At 39.4% G+C, this 16,276-nt stretch overlaps 1 pseudogene; it reads left to right on the top strand.

Annotated features, from left to right (window-relative positions):
• Window positions 1-1,311: 1,311 nt before the first annotated feature.
• The window catches only part of LOC113639161, a 60,783-nt pseudogene continuing 45,818 nt past the window's right edge, over window positions 1,312-16,276 (top strand).

The following is a 16,276-nucleotide window of genomic DNA, read 5'->3' as shown; positions in this document are numbered from 1 at the left end:
ATATATGTCACATATATCAAAAACCTATATCAAAACCTATATTGAAACATATATGTTTATATAGGTTCTTTCCATGTGGGCGATGACAGTTTTACTGAGCATTACGTACATAGTAATAGTGTAGCAATATGTACCATCAAACACACATCTGGTTATAATTCCACAAGAAAAATATTGCATGGTGTGCATAGTTTCTTGTTTCTCATTGTATTTTATAGCACCTTGTATCTTTTTCTTTTTCTTTTTTTTTTTTTATCGACTCAAAAATTATGTCTATGCCAGTACAACCACATCTAGGGGTGTACGTAGAATTGTTAACATGTGAAAGTACCACGTCAAGTGTACACTGGGAATGGATACAAAAATAAATATTTACTCTTTTACTATAAAAAATAACAGGCAAAAAGGGGTGTCCAAAGTTTGTTGATTCATAACTGTATTCATTAGGCTGTATATAAATACACACACTCACACACACTCACACACACACACACACACACAAACACACACACACACACACACACACACACACACACCTGTCTGCTGTATGGAATTCAGAAGATCGCGGGAGAAAGGTTAGCAAATAATTTCAGTATGACTACAAAAATAGTGTTCACTTCTTTACAATTGTTTTTTTTTCATTTCTAATAATCCAAAAATTTATTGTTTATTTTGTCTTAATGTTATTGTTAATTGTTAATGTTCAGTAATAAATTAAATGAATAGTAAAATATGTTTTATACCTTAATGTTTTATACTTTAATGTAAATTAAGTGTTTTTCTATGGACTTAATGAATTCTATTTTGTCAGTTAATTTATTTGAATGAATATACAATAAAAAAAACTTTTATTTTGTACAGTGACAGGATAGGAACACATGACCTAGCTCAAATTCAGCTAACATTGTACTTTTATTATTATCATATTTGTGTTGACAAATTTAATGTATTTATATCCAAAATGAGGCCCTTTTAAAAAATTGTGTATTTTCTTTAAGACTTGCGAGTTTTCTGACAGAAGAAATTAAGGCTTAAAGAGAAAGAAAAAAAATCAATTGAACTGAGAAATCACAGATAAAGATTTTGTGAATGTAGTGAAATGTACAGCATGTGCTAGAAGAAATGCCAAAATTTAAAAGTGTAATATTTATCAAATACACAAGCAGGGTTGGGAAGCAGCATCCAATGATACCCTGGCACTAGAAAGCATATGTGTAAGATATATTAATATATATCTATGTCCAAGCTAAACAAGAATTATTATTGCTACTCTAGTCCACCGAAACAAGGATTCAGCTTCAAAGAAAACAAATGGCTACAGAAAATTACAAGGTGAGTTTTTCCTTGCCTACATTGGTGCATACAGTGCACTTAAACTTAGGTTTCTGCTAAATAGTTTAAGCAATGATTATGAAATTATTAGTTTGGCCTATTAAAACATGTCATGCCCATTTGTCCAATACATTATCTAAGTGAAAATGTCAGCAGCACAGGGATAAAAGACCCAAACGCCAGATAGCGTAAGATTAAAAAGGTTCATTAACAAAAAAAAAACACAGGGACAAAGACACGACAACCAAAGACATGAAGAGGCTTGACACAAGACAACAGATGACAAGGATTCTATGCTGCAATAGGCAACACGACACGGTTAAATACACAACACAATTAACACATGAGGAACAGGTGTGCAGAGGTGGGGAGGAAGAGACAAGGGCGGGGCAGACACGTGACACAGAATATAAACAATACACGTGGCCAAAGTCCGGGCTGGATCCTGACAGAGAAAGAATGTATCTAACAATTTAACTCTGTCAATAAAACCCTTTATAACAAAATAATCCTGTGCTGGTTCGCTGAAGACGTTTTGGGGAATGATTCCAGTATAACAGAACGTTAAATTTTTATGTATTCAGTATGAACCCTGCTACCTCTCTTATTCAGGTGCTGAACATCACCAAAGTGCTTTTTGGGGGATTCCAAAGTGATAACATTGTTTTTCAGACCAAATATGCCAAAGAAATTGGTTTATCCAACTGGTCAAATATCATCTCCTCTCGGAAGCACATTTGATGATTTGTCTTCAATATGTTGTTTTTATGGAAGCTTTGTAAATTAAATTGATCACTGAATTATTTATTTTCTGGATTATATAAATATCAAGCATTGCGTTAGTTCAGGTAGGCCACGTCGTCAAGCTGCATCAGCTGATAATCAGCTGTTCATGACGTGCACCAATCCGGTTACGACATCCATATTATCCGACCCTTCAAATTCACATTCATTGAGCCGCTTTCTAGCGCATGGCTGCTGCCGCGATTTAAACTCCCTCCTTCAACCCCGACTCCACCTAGCTGGAACCCGTTGTTTACGTACCAGTTTATGTTATAATTCTTCATCATGTATTTGTTTTTCTTCTCCCTCTCCCTCTCTATTTATTTATTTATTATGTTGGATTTTTAGAAGCCAACATTCTGATTTCCGTTATAAGCTTATTATTATTATTTTGGCTTTGTTTTGAAGCGATTTACACCGAACTCGGACAGGTTCTTTAGGACCTTACTCCGGACCAAATTTTTATTTCGGAGTTCCGACGGAATTTTCGGTTTTCCTGTAGTCGACGATCGAACATCCCATAGACTTGAATAGGGAATTCCGAAAAGTCCTCTAAGCTCTCACACATGCAATACATCCAACATTAAGAATTGCATGTACTGTTCTATGCAGTATAATAAGTAGAATCCCATAATGACTGCAGTATTGACATGAAATGTCCAAACCCTCAGTAGCCACTTTTTGCCAAAAGTATTGGCACCCAACCGGGTATTCTGGTGACGTCACTCGACACCACGTGACGTCACGTGTAGCCCCGCCCCCAAAAGAAGCGAAATCAAAGATTTGCACAACATGGACATCTGACATATCAAAACACTCAGCACAATGAGGGGAATTGCCCCACGGGTATTCTGGTCACGTCACGTGACGTCACGTGTAGCCCCGCCCCCAAAACAAGTGAAATTAAAAATTTGCACAACATGGACATGTGACACATCAAAACACAGCACAATGAGGGGAACTGCCTCACGGGTATTCTGGTCACGTCACGTCACGTGAGGTCATGTGACATCACGTGAAAATTAAAAATTTGCAAAACAGGGACATGTGACATATCAAAACACTCAGCACAATGAGGGGAACTGCCCTATGGGTATTCTGGTAACGTCACGTGACGTCACGTGTAGCACCGCCCCCAAAACAAGCGAAATAAAAAAATTGCACAACATAGACATGTGACATATCAAAACACTCAGCACAATGAGGGGAACTGCCCCACGGGTATTCGGATCACGTCACATGCTCATGTCCGCTCACCTCCAAAAGTATTGGCATCCTAGCGGTCCAGAAGCTTTCACAATCTTTCTGTCCACTATACTTGCACCGTCAAAGCCAACATCAAAATTTTTCGCGACAAATTTTTTCAAATCTAGTTATTCATATGTTGGCTTTGTGGAAGCCAACATTCTGATTTCCGTTATAAGCTTATTATTATTATTATTATTATTATTATTATTATTATTATTATTATTATTATTATTATTATTATTATTCTTAGACAAAAATTTATTTAAAAAAATGCGGCCTAGGGCGTTCGAGCCTCATGCACCAAATTCGGATATGTTGTAGATCCTGGTCTGAAGTTTGTTGCTTCTATTTTTCTAGGAGATCGGAATTCCGGCATTCCCGGTACGGAAGCTCAAAATGGCCTTTTTTCCCATAGACTTCCATTATAAACTTTTGAGGTTTATAACTCGGCAAGTTTTCGAGCGATTTACACCGAACTCGGACAGGTTCTTTAGGACCTTACTCCGGAGGAAGTTTTTATTTCGGACTTCCGACGGAATTTTCGGTTTTCCGGTAGTCGACGATCGAACATCCCATAGACTTGAAAGGGGAATTCCGAAAATTCCTCTAAGCTCTCACACACACAGCGAGCGCAGAGCTCAGGCACGGCTTCTCTCTCTGTGATCCACGCAGTATAATAATAAGTAGAATCCATTAATGACTGCAGTATTGACATGAAATGTCCAAACCCTCAGTAGCCACTTTTTGCCAAAAGTATTGGCACCCCTCCGGATATTCTGGTGACGTCACTCGACAACACGTGACGTCACGTGTAGCCCCACCCCCAAAACAAGCGAATTCAAAAATTTGCACAACATGGACATGTGACATATCAAAACACTCAGCACATTGAGGGGAACTACCCCACGGGTATTCTGGTCACGTCACGTGACGTCACGTGTAGCCCAGCCCCCCAAAACAAGTGAAATCAAAAATTTGCACAACATGTACATGTGACATATCAAAACACTCAGCACAATGAGGAAAACTGCCCCACAGTTATTCTGGTCACGTCACGTGACGTCACGTGTAGCCCCGCCCCCAAAACAAGCGAAATCAAAAATTTGCACAAGATGGACATGTGACACATCAAAACACTCAGCACATTGAGGGGAACTGCCCCACGGGTATTCTGGTCACGTCACGTGACGTCACGTGTAGCCCCGCCCCTAAAACAAGGAAAGTAAAAAAATTTGCACAATATGGACATGTGACATATCAAAACACTCAGCACAATGAGGGGAACTGGCCCACAAGTATTCTGGTCACGTCACGTGACGTCACGTGAGGTCACGTGTAACCCCGCCCCCAAAACAAGCGAAATCAAAAATTTGCACAACATGGACATGTGACATATCAAAACACTCAGCACAATGAGGAGAACTGCCCCACGGGTATTCTGGTCACGTCACGTGACGTCACGTGAGGTCACGTGTAACCCCGCCCTTAAAACAAGTGAAATCAAAAATTTGCACAACATGGAAATGTGACATATCAAAACACTCAGCACAATGAGGGAAACTGCCCCATGGGTATTCTGGTCACGTCACGTGACGTCACGTGATGTCACATGTAGCCCCGCCCCAAAACAAGCGAAATTAAAAATTTGCTCAACATGGACATGTGACATATCAAAACACTCAGCACATTGAGGGGAACTGCCCCACTGGTATTCTGGTCACGTCACATGCTCATGTCTGCTCACCTCCAATAGTATTGGCACTCTAGCGGTCCAGTAGCTTTCACAATCTTTCTGTCCACTCGCCTCGAAAATGCACCAGCCTTTGCGAATACTTTCACCGTCAAAGCCAACATCAAAGTTTGTCGCGACGAACTTTACAAATCTAGTTATTATTATTATTCTTAGACAAAAATTTATTTAAAAAAAATGCGGCCTAGGGCGTTCGAGCCACATGCACCAAATTCGGATATGTCGTAGACCCTGGTCTGTAGTTTGTTGCTTCTATTTTTCTAAGAGATCGGAATTCCGGCATTCCCGGTACGGAAGCTCAAAGTGGCCTTTTTTCCCATAGACTTCCATTATAAACTTTTGAGGTTTACAACTCGGCAAGTTTCGAGCGATTTACACCGAACTCGGACAGGTTCTTTAGGACCTTACTCCGGACAAAGTTTTTATTTTGGACTTCCGACGGAATTTTCGGTTTTCCGGTAGTCGACGATCGAACATCCCATAGACTTGAATGGGGAATTCCGAAAATTCCACTAAGCTCTCACACACACAGCGTGCGCAGAGCTCAGGCACGGCTTCTCTCTCTGTGATCCATTAATGACTGCAGTATTGACATGAAATGTCCAAACCATCAGTAGCCACTTTTTGCCAAAAGTATTGGCACCCCACCGGATATTCTGGTGACGTCACTCGACACCACGTGACGTCACGTGTAGCCCCGCCCCCAAAACAATACGTAATCAAAAATTTGCACAAGATGGATATGTGACATATCAAAACACTCAGCACATTGAGGGGAACTGCTCCACGGGTATTATGGTCACGTCACGTGACGTCACGTGATGTCACATGTAGCCCCGCCCCAAAAACAAGCAAAAGTAAAAATTTGCACAAGATGGACATGTGACATATCAAAACACTCAGCACATTGAGGGGAACTGCCACATGGGTATTCTGGTCACGTCACGTGACGTCACGTGAAGCCCCGCCCCCAAAACAAGAGAAATCAAAAATTTGCACAACATGGACATGTGACATATCAAAACACTCAGCACATTGAGGGGAACTGCCCCATGGCTATTCTGGTCATGTCACGTGACCTCACGTGACGTCATGTGTAGCCCCGCCCCCAAAACAAACGAAATAAAAAATTTGCACAACATGGACATGTGACATATCAAAACACTCAGCACATCGAGGCGAACTGCCCCACTGGTATTCTGGTCACGTCACGTGACGTCACGTGTAGCATCGCCCCAAAACAAGCGAAATCAAAAATTTGCACAACATGGACATGTGACATATCAAAACACTCAGCACATTGAGGGGAACTGCCCCATGGCTATTCTGGTCTTGTCACGTGACCTCACGTGACGTCATGTGTAGCCCCGCCCCCAAAACAAACGAAATAAAAAATTTGCACAATATAGACATGTGACATATCAAAACACTCAGCACATCGAGGCGAACTGCCCCACTGGTATTCTGGTCACGTCACGTGACGTCACGTGTAGCATCGCCCCAAAACAAGCGAAATCAAAAATTTGCACAACATGGACATGTGACATATCAAAACACTCAGCACAATGAGGGGAACTGCCCCACAGGTATTCTGGCCATGTCACGTGACGTCACGTGACGACACGTGACGACACATGAAAATTAAAAATTTGCACAACATGGACATGTGACATATCAAAGCACTCAGCACAATGAGGGGACTGCCCCACGGGTATTCTGGTAACGGCACGTGACGTCACGTGTAGCCCCGCCCCCAAAACAAGCGAAATTAAAAATTTGCACAACATGGACATGTGACATATCAAAACACTCAGCACTATGAGAGCAACTACCTCACGGGTATTCGGATCACGTCACATGCTCATGGCCGATCACCTCCAAAAGTATTGGCACCCTAGCAGTCCAGTAGCTTTCACAATCTTTCTGTCCACTCGCCTCCAAAATGCACCTGCCTTTGCGAATACTTGCACCGTCAAAGCCAACATCAAAGTTTGTCGCGACGAAGTTTAAAATCTAGTTATTATTATTCTTCTTAGACAAAAATTTATTTAAAAAAATGCGGCCTAGGACGTTCGAGCCACATGCACCAATTTCGGATATGTCGTAGACCCTGGTCTGAAGTTTGTTGCTTCTATTTTTCTAAGCGATCGGAATTCCCGCATTCCCGGTACGGAAGCTCAAAGTGGCCTTTTTTCCCATAGACTTCCATTATAAACTTTTGAGGTTTGTAACTCGGCAAGTTTTCAAGCGATTTACACCGAACTCCCACAGGTTCTTTAGGACCTTACTCCGGACGAAGTTTTTATTCCGGAGTTCCGACGGAATTTTCGGTTTTCACGTAGTCGGCGATCGAACATCCCATAGACTTGAATAGGGAATTCCGAAAAGTCCTCTAAGCTCTCACACACACAATACATCCAACATTAAGAATTGGATGTACTGTTCTATGCAGTATAATAAGTAGATACACATAATGAATGCAGTATTGACATGAAATGTCCAAACCCTCAGTAGCCACTTTTTGCCAAAAGTATTGGCACCCCACCGGGTATTCTGGTGACGTCACTCGACACCACATGTCGTCACGTGTAGCCCCGCCCCCAGAAGAAGCAAAATCAAAAATTTGCACAACATGGACATATGACATATCAAAACACTCAGCACATTGAGGGGAACTGCTCCACGGGTATTATGGTCACGTCACGTGACGTCACGTGATGTCACATGTAGCCCCGCCCCAAAAACAAGAAAAATTAAAAACTGGCACAACATGGACATGTGACATATCAAAACAATCAGCACAATGAGGGGAACTGCCCCACGGGTATTCTGGTCACGTCACGTGACGTGACGTGATGTCACATGTAGCCCCGCCCCAAAAAAAAGCAAAATTAAAAATTTGCACAACATGGACATGTGACATATCAAAACACTCAGCACAATGAGGGGAACTGCCCCACGGGTATTCTGGTCACGTCCCGTGCTGTCACGTGTAGCCCTGCCCCCAAAACAAACAAAATCAAAAGTTTGCACAACATGGACATGTGACATATCAAAACACTCAGCACATTGAGGGGAACTGCCCCATGGGTATTCTGGTCACGTGACGTGACGTCACGTGTAGCCCTGCCCCCAAAACAAGCGAAATCAAAAATTTGCACAACATGGACATGTGACATATCAAAACACTCAGCACAATGAGGGGAACTGCCCCAGGGGTATTCTGGTCACGTCACGTGACGTCATGTGTAGCCCCGCCCCTAAAACAAGAGAAATAAAAAAAATTGCACAACATGGACATGTGACATATCAAAACACTCAGCACAATGATGGGAACTACCCCACGGGTATTTTGGTCATGTCACGAGACGTCACATGACGTCACGTGAGGTCATGTGAAAATTAAAAATTTGCACAACATGGACATGTGACATATCAAAACACTCAGCACAATGAAGGGAAGTGCCCCACGGGTATTCTGGTCACGTAACGTGATGTCACGTGTAGCCACGTCCCCAAAACAAGCAAAATCAAAAATTTGCTCAACATGGACATGTGACATATCAAAACACTCAGCACATTGAGGGGAACTGCCCCACGGGTATTCTGGTCACGTCACATGACGTCACTTGTAGCCCCGCCCCCAAAACAAGCGAAATCAAAAATTTGCACAACATGGACATGTGACATATCAAAACCCTCAGCACAATGAGGGGAACTGCCCCACGGGTATTCTGGTCACGTCACGTGACGTCACGTAACATCACGTGAAAATTAAAAATTTTCACAACATGGACATGTGACATATCAAAACACTCAGCACAATGAGGGGAACTGCCCCATGGGTATTCTGGTCACGTCACGTGACGTCACGTGTAGCCCCGCCCCCAAAACAACCGAAATCAAAAATTTGCACAACATGGACATGTGACATATCAAAACACTCAGCACATTGAGGGGAACTGCCCTTGGGTATTCTGGTCAAGTCACGTGAGGTCAAGTGACGTCACGTGAGGTTACATGAAAATTTAAAAGTTTGAACAACATGGACATGTGACATATCAAAACACTCAGCACATTGAGGGGAACTGCCCCATGGGTATTCTGGTCACGTCACGTGACGTCACGTGTAGCCCTGCCCCCAAAACTAGCCATTTCAAACATTTGCACAACGTGGACATGTGACATATCAAAACACTCAGCACATTAAGGGGAACTGCCCCATGGGTATTCTGGTCACGTCACGTGACGTCACATGTAGCCCCGCCCCCAAAACAAGCGAAATCAAAAATTTGCACAACATGGGCATGTGACATATCAAAACACTCAGCACATTGAGGGGACCTGCCTCACGGGTATTCTGGTCACGTCACGTGACGTCACATGTAACCCCGCCCCCAAAACAAGCGAAATCAAAAATTTGCACAACATTCACATGTGACATATCAAAACACTCAGCACAATGAGGGGAACTGCCCCACGGGTATTATGGTCACGTCCCGTGACGTCACGTGTAGCCCCACCCCCAAAACAAGCGAAATTAAAAATTTGCACAACATGGACATGTGACATATCAAAACACTCAGCATATTGAGGGGAACTACCTCACGGGTATTCGGATCATGTCACATGCTTATGTCCGCTCACTTCCAAAAGTATTGGCACCCTAGCGGTCCAGTAGCTTTCACAATCTTTCTGTCCACTCGCCTCCAAAATGCTCCGACCTTTGCGAATACTTGCATCGTCAAAGCCAACATCAAGTTTGTCGCGACGAACTTTACAAATCTAGTTCATTTTATTTTTCAAAACTTGTAAGTGAGCATATTTAATACTATGCATGCTTAATGGTTCTGCTGTTATACGGGGGTCTATTTTATTTAGTGGCTGCTCTCCCCGCTCTGTCCATGCATGCGCACGGTTGGGCGCGTGGATTTTTGCCCAGAACAGAACTATACCGCCAACACTAACTATATGCATATCTTCGAATAAATCCTCATTTGACAAAGTGGTCCTGACTGAAATATAGTGTATTGAGAAAAAAACAAAGACACATTTGTGTTACATTAAATTCTTCATGCACTCAAGTCACTTAACATAAAAATATATGAACTCAGTCAGTAAAATCACAGGGACTTAAAATAATTCTTGTCTGTCATCACTCCTCATGCATTATGAAAGGAGTTGCTTATTGTCTCTTCCACATTCTGCACACTCAGCTTTACATCAGAAAATCTATGAGGAGACTAGCTGATGATTTTGTTGAATACCTTCATAACATTAAAATTAAATATTTACATTTCTGGTGATGAGATATATGAACAGTACTAAATATAACATTAATAGGATTAACACTGATAGATGTTGCTGGGGAGAAATGAATACAGGACATTTTTTTATATCACAGATCTTGAATGACTCTGTCCATGGCCATATCAGGCTGCATCCCCTGCTGGTTAAAATCATTGACACACCAGAGTTTCAGCGACTGAGAAATATCAAGCAGCTTGGAGGAGGCTATTTTGTCTTTCCAGGAGCTTCTCACAACCGTTTTGAGCATTCCATCGGGTAAAACTGTTATACTTTAATACTTACATTAAATTATTTTAGGTGAAGCTCGTGGTAGCTGATTTAAGTGATCATTCATATTCTAATTATTTCTATAAAGATTATGGACCAGGAGTCCGGGGTAATTGAAATGGAACACACCTTGGTGTATGCGGTTGCTACAAAAAACAGCATTTACTGTTTGCTGCATTTTCGCTGGTGGCAGCGGTGCATTTTAAGACCCAATGATACACCTGGGTAAAAGATGGGAGCCAGCACTGGTGGGAAAATATATTTGTTTTTGGCGGGATGCATGACTCGTGAGTCACCTGTGAGTGACGTACTTCCGTTTGGGAGGTAGTGATGGCCGGTTCATGAACAACTCGTTCTTTTGAACCGGTTCTTTTTAGTGAACTGGATGAACCTGTTCATCAAATCGGACTGATTCGTTCTAAACAGTTCGCGTCTTGAGTCAGCGCTGATCCACAAGTTACTAAAGTTACTCACTTTCGGTCATGCCTGACAGTCGGTCCAACTCTAAATAAACTAATATCCCGGAGTATATGTAACTCCTGTACACTGAACTGAGACATGTTGTGCTGAGAGAACTGTGAGCTCGAGCTGTTGATACTGCACATGCATGAATAACCGAATCATCAGTACACTGAACTGAGAACTGTTTCTTTCGGATGCGTCCGAGAACCGATGAGCTGTTGATACTTTGCATGCTTGAATCACTGAACTGATACAGCAAATCATCAGTAAACTGAAATTAGAATTGTTTCTTTCGGACGCGTCCGAGAACCGATTAGCTTTTGATACTGCACATGCGTGAACCTTCAGAGCAAATTATACATATTGGAATATGCATAGTAACTAGTCATAGGCTATTAAACATTTTTATAAAAAAAAAAATCATACAACTGTTCACTCAATATATGTCAGTTAATTTTACTATTGACTGTTGTGCAGGTTAGTCTGTATTTTTATATGCCGCTTTTTGTAAGTTGATGAAGATTAGTTTATTAACTTTATTACTTTAAGACATGTAAAACATCCACATTTGCAAATCAATGCCTGCACTGGGTGTTTTAGTTGCAAAACTTAAATGTAAGAAACATATTCAACTAAAGTTATGATTACAAAGAATTTTTCGAATGTGTTAAATTGATTGCATTAATATCTGCTGGCAGCGTGATGATGGAATTTGCGTCATTACGTCATTGTGAATGACGTCATTGCTTCAGGATGTAAAAGAACTGGTGAACTGGATTTTTGAACTGGTTCATTAAAACGAACTGTCCGAAAGAACCGGTTCACAGAGAAGAACCGAACTTCCCATCACTATTGGGAGAAGTATAGTGCTGACGTATGTGGCTTGAACAACCACATTCATTTACACCTGTCCAGTTACATCTGAAATGCGTCCCAGACCACCTCCTGAAGTGTTTTGAGCGATCGGATTTATATCCGTCTCAAAACCGTTTCGGAGGGCATTTACACCTGGTCTTTTTACGATCGGATAGCTATCGGATCACAGAAAACGCATGAAGTGACCAGGTGTAAAAACCCCACACTACAGATATAATTGCTGACTTACTGCTACTAATATTTCCAGCAAAATCATTATAAAATGTCATGCAATATTTATACCACATCATGATGAGGTAACAATACAACATTTGACTTTCTTTCACAGTGTGGCTCATCTAGCAGGAGAACTTGTGCAGAGTCTGAGAGCTCATGGAGAGCAGATAACTGAACAGGATGAACTCTGTGTTCAGATTGCAGGATTGTGTCATGACAAAAAAGAAGAAGAAAGAAAGAAAGAAAGAAAGAAAGAAAGAAAGAAAGAAAGAAAGAAAGAAAGAAAGAAAGAAAGAATATAGTTAGCTATTGCAAGCCTTTCTTTGAATAAAAACAATGATAAAATATCAATTTGAATAAATAATGAATGAATGAACAAATAAACCCAATCACAGTTGGTCCTTTGAATCTTGTTACTAGTACATTACAGATTTTATATATATATATATATATATATATATATATATATATATATATATATATATATATATATATATATATATATATATAAATCATAGATCAACACAAAATATCATATATTTTTTATTTTATTTACAAATAGAAAAATAAAAGTAGCAAGTAGAAACATTTAACAAGAATCCTAAATATTAACACTTGATATGAATCAAACAAAGGCATGAGCAAGGCTGTGAAACACACAGAAACAACATCCGCACAATATAGTGATAAGAGTGATAGCTTGAAAAAGAACCATAGAGAACCCAGGACTTATGCTTATCATTAGGACATGGGATGTAGACACATGGCATGCTGGGAGATGGGTCAACTGTAAATTCCCACATCACTATCACACTGATAATTAACTTAAAAATAAAAATAACTTTTTTCAAATGAAAGTCATGGCCCTTTCTTTCATGTATTTGAGCTCTTCATGAAGGAGGCAAAGCCAGAATTAAATTGGAAGGTAAATAGTTTAAAATCTGTACAATGGATAATTGCCTTTTTAGTTTCTTTAAATATTTAGTTTCCTAAATATTTCCTTTTTTTCTTGAATCTAAACCCATTTTAATTGTGAGCAAATAAATATGAAAATAATTATCACTGTAGATAAAAATCCCTGAACAATCATATAAATGAATACTTTCAATTATTTTAAGCTGTAACACATCGTATTCCTTTGCTTTTGTTCTCATGGAGTAGCATGAAAAAGCATCAATCAAAATGTTTGAACAACTGATCAACAAAAAGAATGGCAAAACAATTAAGGAAATCATGGTTGGATATGGACTTGATGATCAAGACATTGTGTCTAATGAGGTGAGCAATCAACTACCAGTGCAAGCTTCAGATGCAAATGTAATAATAATAATAATAATAATAATAATAATAATAATAATAATAATAATAATAATAACAACAACAACAACAACAACAACAATAATAATAATAATAATAATAATAATAATAATAATAATAATAATAATAATAATAACAACAACAACAACAACAACAACAACAACAACAATAATAATAATAATAATAATAATAATAATAATAATAATAATAATATTAATAATAATAATAATAATAATAATAATAATAATAATAATAATAATAATAATAATAATAATAATAATAATAATAATAATAAATAGATTAATATGTGTGTGTATGTGCCCTGCGATGGGTTGGCACTCCGTCCAGGGTGTATCCTGCCTTGATGCCCGATGACGCCTGAGACCCGTCACCCGAGGTAGTTCGGATAAAGCGGTAGAAAATGAATGAGTGAGTGAGAGAGATTAATATGTAAACAGACATAAATAAAATATTTAAGATTTAACAGGAAAAAGAATATATAGTTATATAATTTGAATTTGCCATGCTGTTAGTGGCGCTACAAAGGAAGACCAAAGGAGAAGTCCTACTTGTATGATATTGTGGCCAATAAAATCACAGGTATTGATGTCAACAAAATGGATTATCTCGGTAGGTGAGTCGTGATTTGCTGGCATTCAGTGTTTATAGTCTTATTTTGTTCAAAGTACAATTTCCAAGTGGCAGTATTGTATTGTATTGTATATGCTGCATATTTATGTTTCCTTTTCAAGAGATTGCCTCCATCTGGGAATGAAAAGCAACTTCTCCCTTGAGCGCTACATGAAGTTTGCACGAGTTTGCACCACTGAGAACAACGAAAAGAAGATCTGCATGAGAGATAAGGTGAGCTTATAATATGAAATAATGTGGGAATCATGTAAGCCACAATCACCTTTAATTAAAAACATTTTTCTTTTTCTTTCAGGAAGCACTGAACATGTACGAACTCTTTCATGTCCGCTACCTGCTCCACCAAAACACCTACCAACACAGGGTTACAAAGGCAATTGAAAGGATGTGAGTTCACCAGTAAAATCAGGTCAAAGTACATCACATGCAATTTAAGCAATGGTGTTTAGCTATAGGACACTGCATGATGCTTAAATCACTCAGAATGAAATAAGTGTACTTGTGTAATAAAGATAAAAACATGCATGTTTATGTCAATAAAACAACACCCCTCCCTACCCACGTCTTTTTCCAGGATTATTGATGCACTTTTGGCAGCTGAACATGCAGACTTTAAGCTGGATGGCAAGAAAATCTCTGAGACTGTATCTGACATGAGTACATACCGAGTACATACCTGAAACTCACAGGTTCCCATTTAAAATACTTTGTTGCCCTGAATCACACACACACAAACTAATGTGGGGTGAGTTTCCCAATAACGAAGAATCTTAGTAAATAACAGACCTAAAGAAGGATGCATGTTAAGTAGGAATCCTGTATCTAAGTGTTTCCCAAAAGCCATCATGTTCAGAGATTTATAAATTCAGTCTGAAGATAAATTTAACAAACGACTCTGCAACTTAAACGTTGGAAACATAAGCAGTTTGTCAGATTTATAAACACAAATAATCAACAATTCACAAGAAAATTCCCTTCTGAAAAGTTTATTAGATCCTACCAGATATAGTAGTGTAGTGGTTAATGTTGCTGCTGCACAGCTTCAATATCTTGGGATTGATCCTGAGCTTGATTGAATATGTAGAATTTTATTTTATTCAAGAAATGTTATTATAGTTTGATCAAATCTTGTTTCCTGATCACAAACTTAATACAATTCAAACCATTCACATGGCTGCTATGATCATGTGACTAATATTCAATGTGACTTTAAATAACCAATAAAAAAGCAGACACCAAGTTAACATAATGAAGAGGTCCAATAGTAGGACTCAGAAACTACATAAACAAAACAAATGCACATAAAATCACACCAAACCATTGCATTTAAGTTATTTATTCAGGTAAAAACTAGGACAATAGATCATACCCAATATAAATGAGAATGTTTGACCATTTTAACCTGTTCAGGACCTCGCCCCCTTTTTGCAGGTTTTTCGCCTACATGACCTACCCAACAAAAAGTAGTACAGATCCCATATACTTTAACACACAGGGGTGAGCCTGGTCTCATTGGAAAGAAGAGATTCTCTAGTTTCAGAGAAGTGTCAGATTGATTCTCGGCCTTACTGGCACAAAGTTACAGAGGCTAGAATGAAAGGTTTTGATTTCCACCTGAGTTGTTTACCTGATAAACTGATTAATCTTATTTCTCTGGAACATGTTAGGAACCAAATAACAACTGAGGGCCATAGCCACATGTCTTGGCTTTCACCAAAAAAAAAACAAGTAGTTACGTTAGTAAAAAAATGCATTTTTCATACGCATTTTTCTACGGACATGTGCATCCGGTAATGTGTTCTTGTTTACTTGTTTACCTTGTTTCTTGTTTACTTTGCATACCGTTGGAATCGTCTCCTTATTGGCTAAAGAGCTATAGAGGTCCCGGACCATTTCATTGCTATTGGAAGGAGCAATTGTCAGTCAAAGGAGACAAAAATGATGTCATGACATCATTGGCTTCTCAGCCATCTATCTCTGCAAATCAAGCGCCGATTGGCTCAAGTGAGGGCTTGTTTGATTCGTTAGGCCCAGGGCTACAAATATGATGCATCATTGTAATTT

The sequence above is a fragment of the Tachysurus fulvidraco genome, chromosome 9 (genome assembly GCF_022655615.1).
Source record: "Tachysurus fulvidraco isolate hzauxx_2018 chromosome 9, HZAU_PFXX_2.0, whole genome shotgun sequence".
Classification (NCBI taxonomy): domain Eukaryota; kingdom Metazoa; phylum Chordata; class Actinopteri; order Siluriformes; family Bagridae; genus Tachysurus; species Tachysurus fulvidraco.
This window is presented reverse-complemented; position numbering and strand designations above follow the sequence as displayed.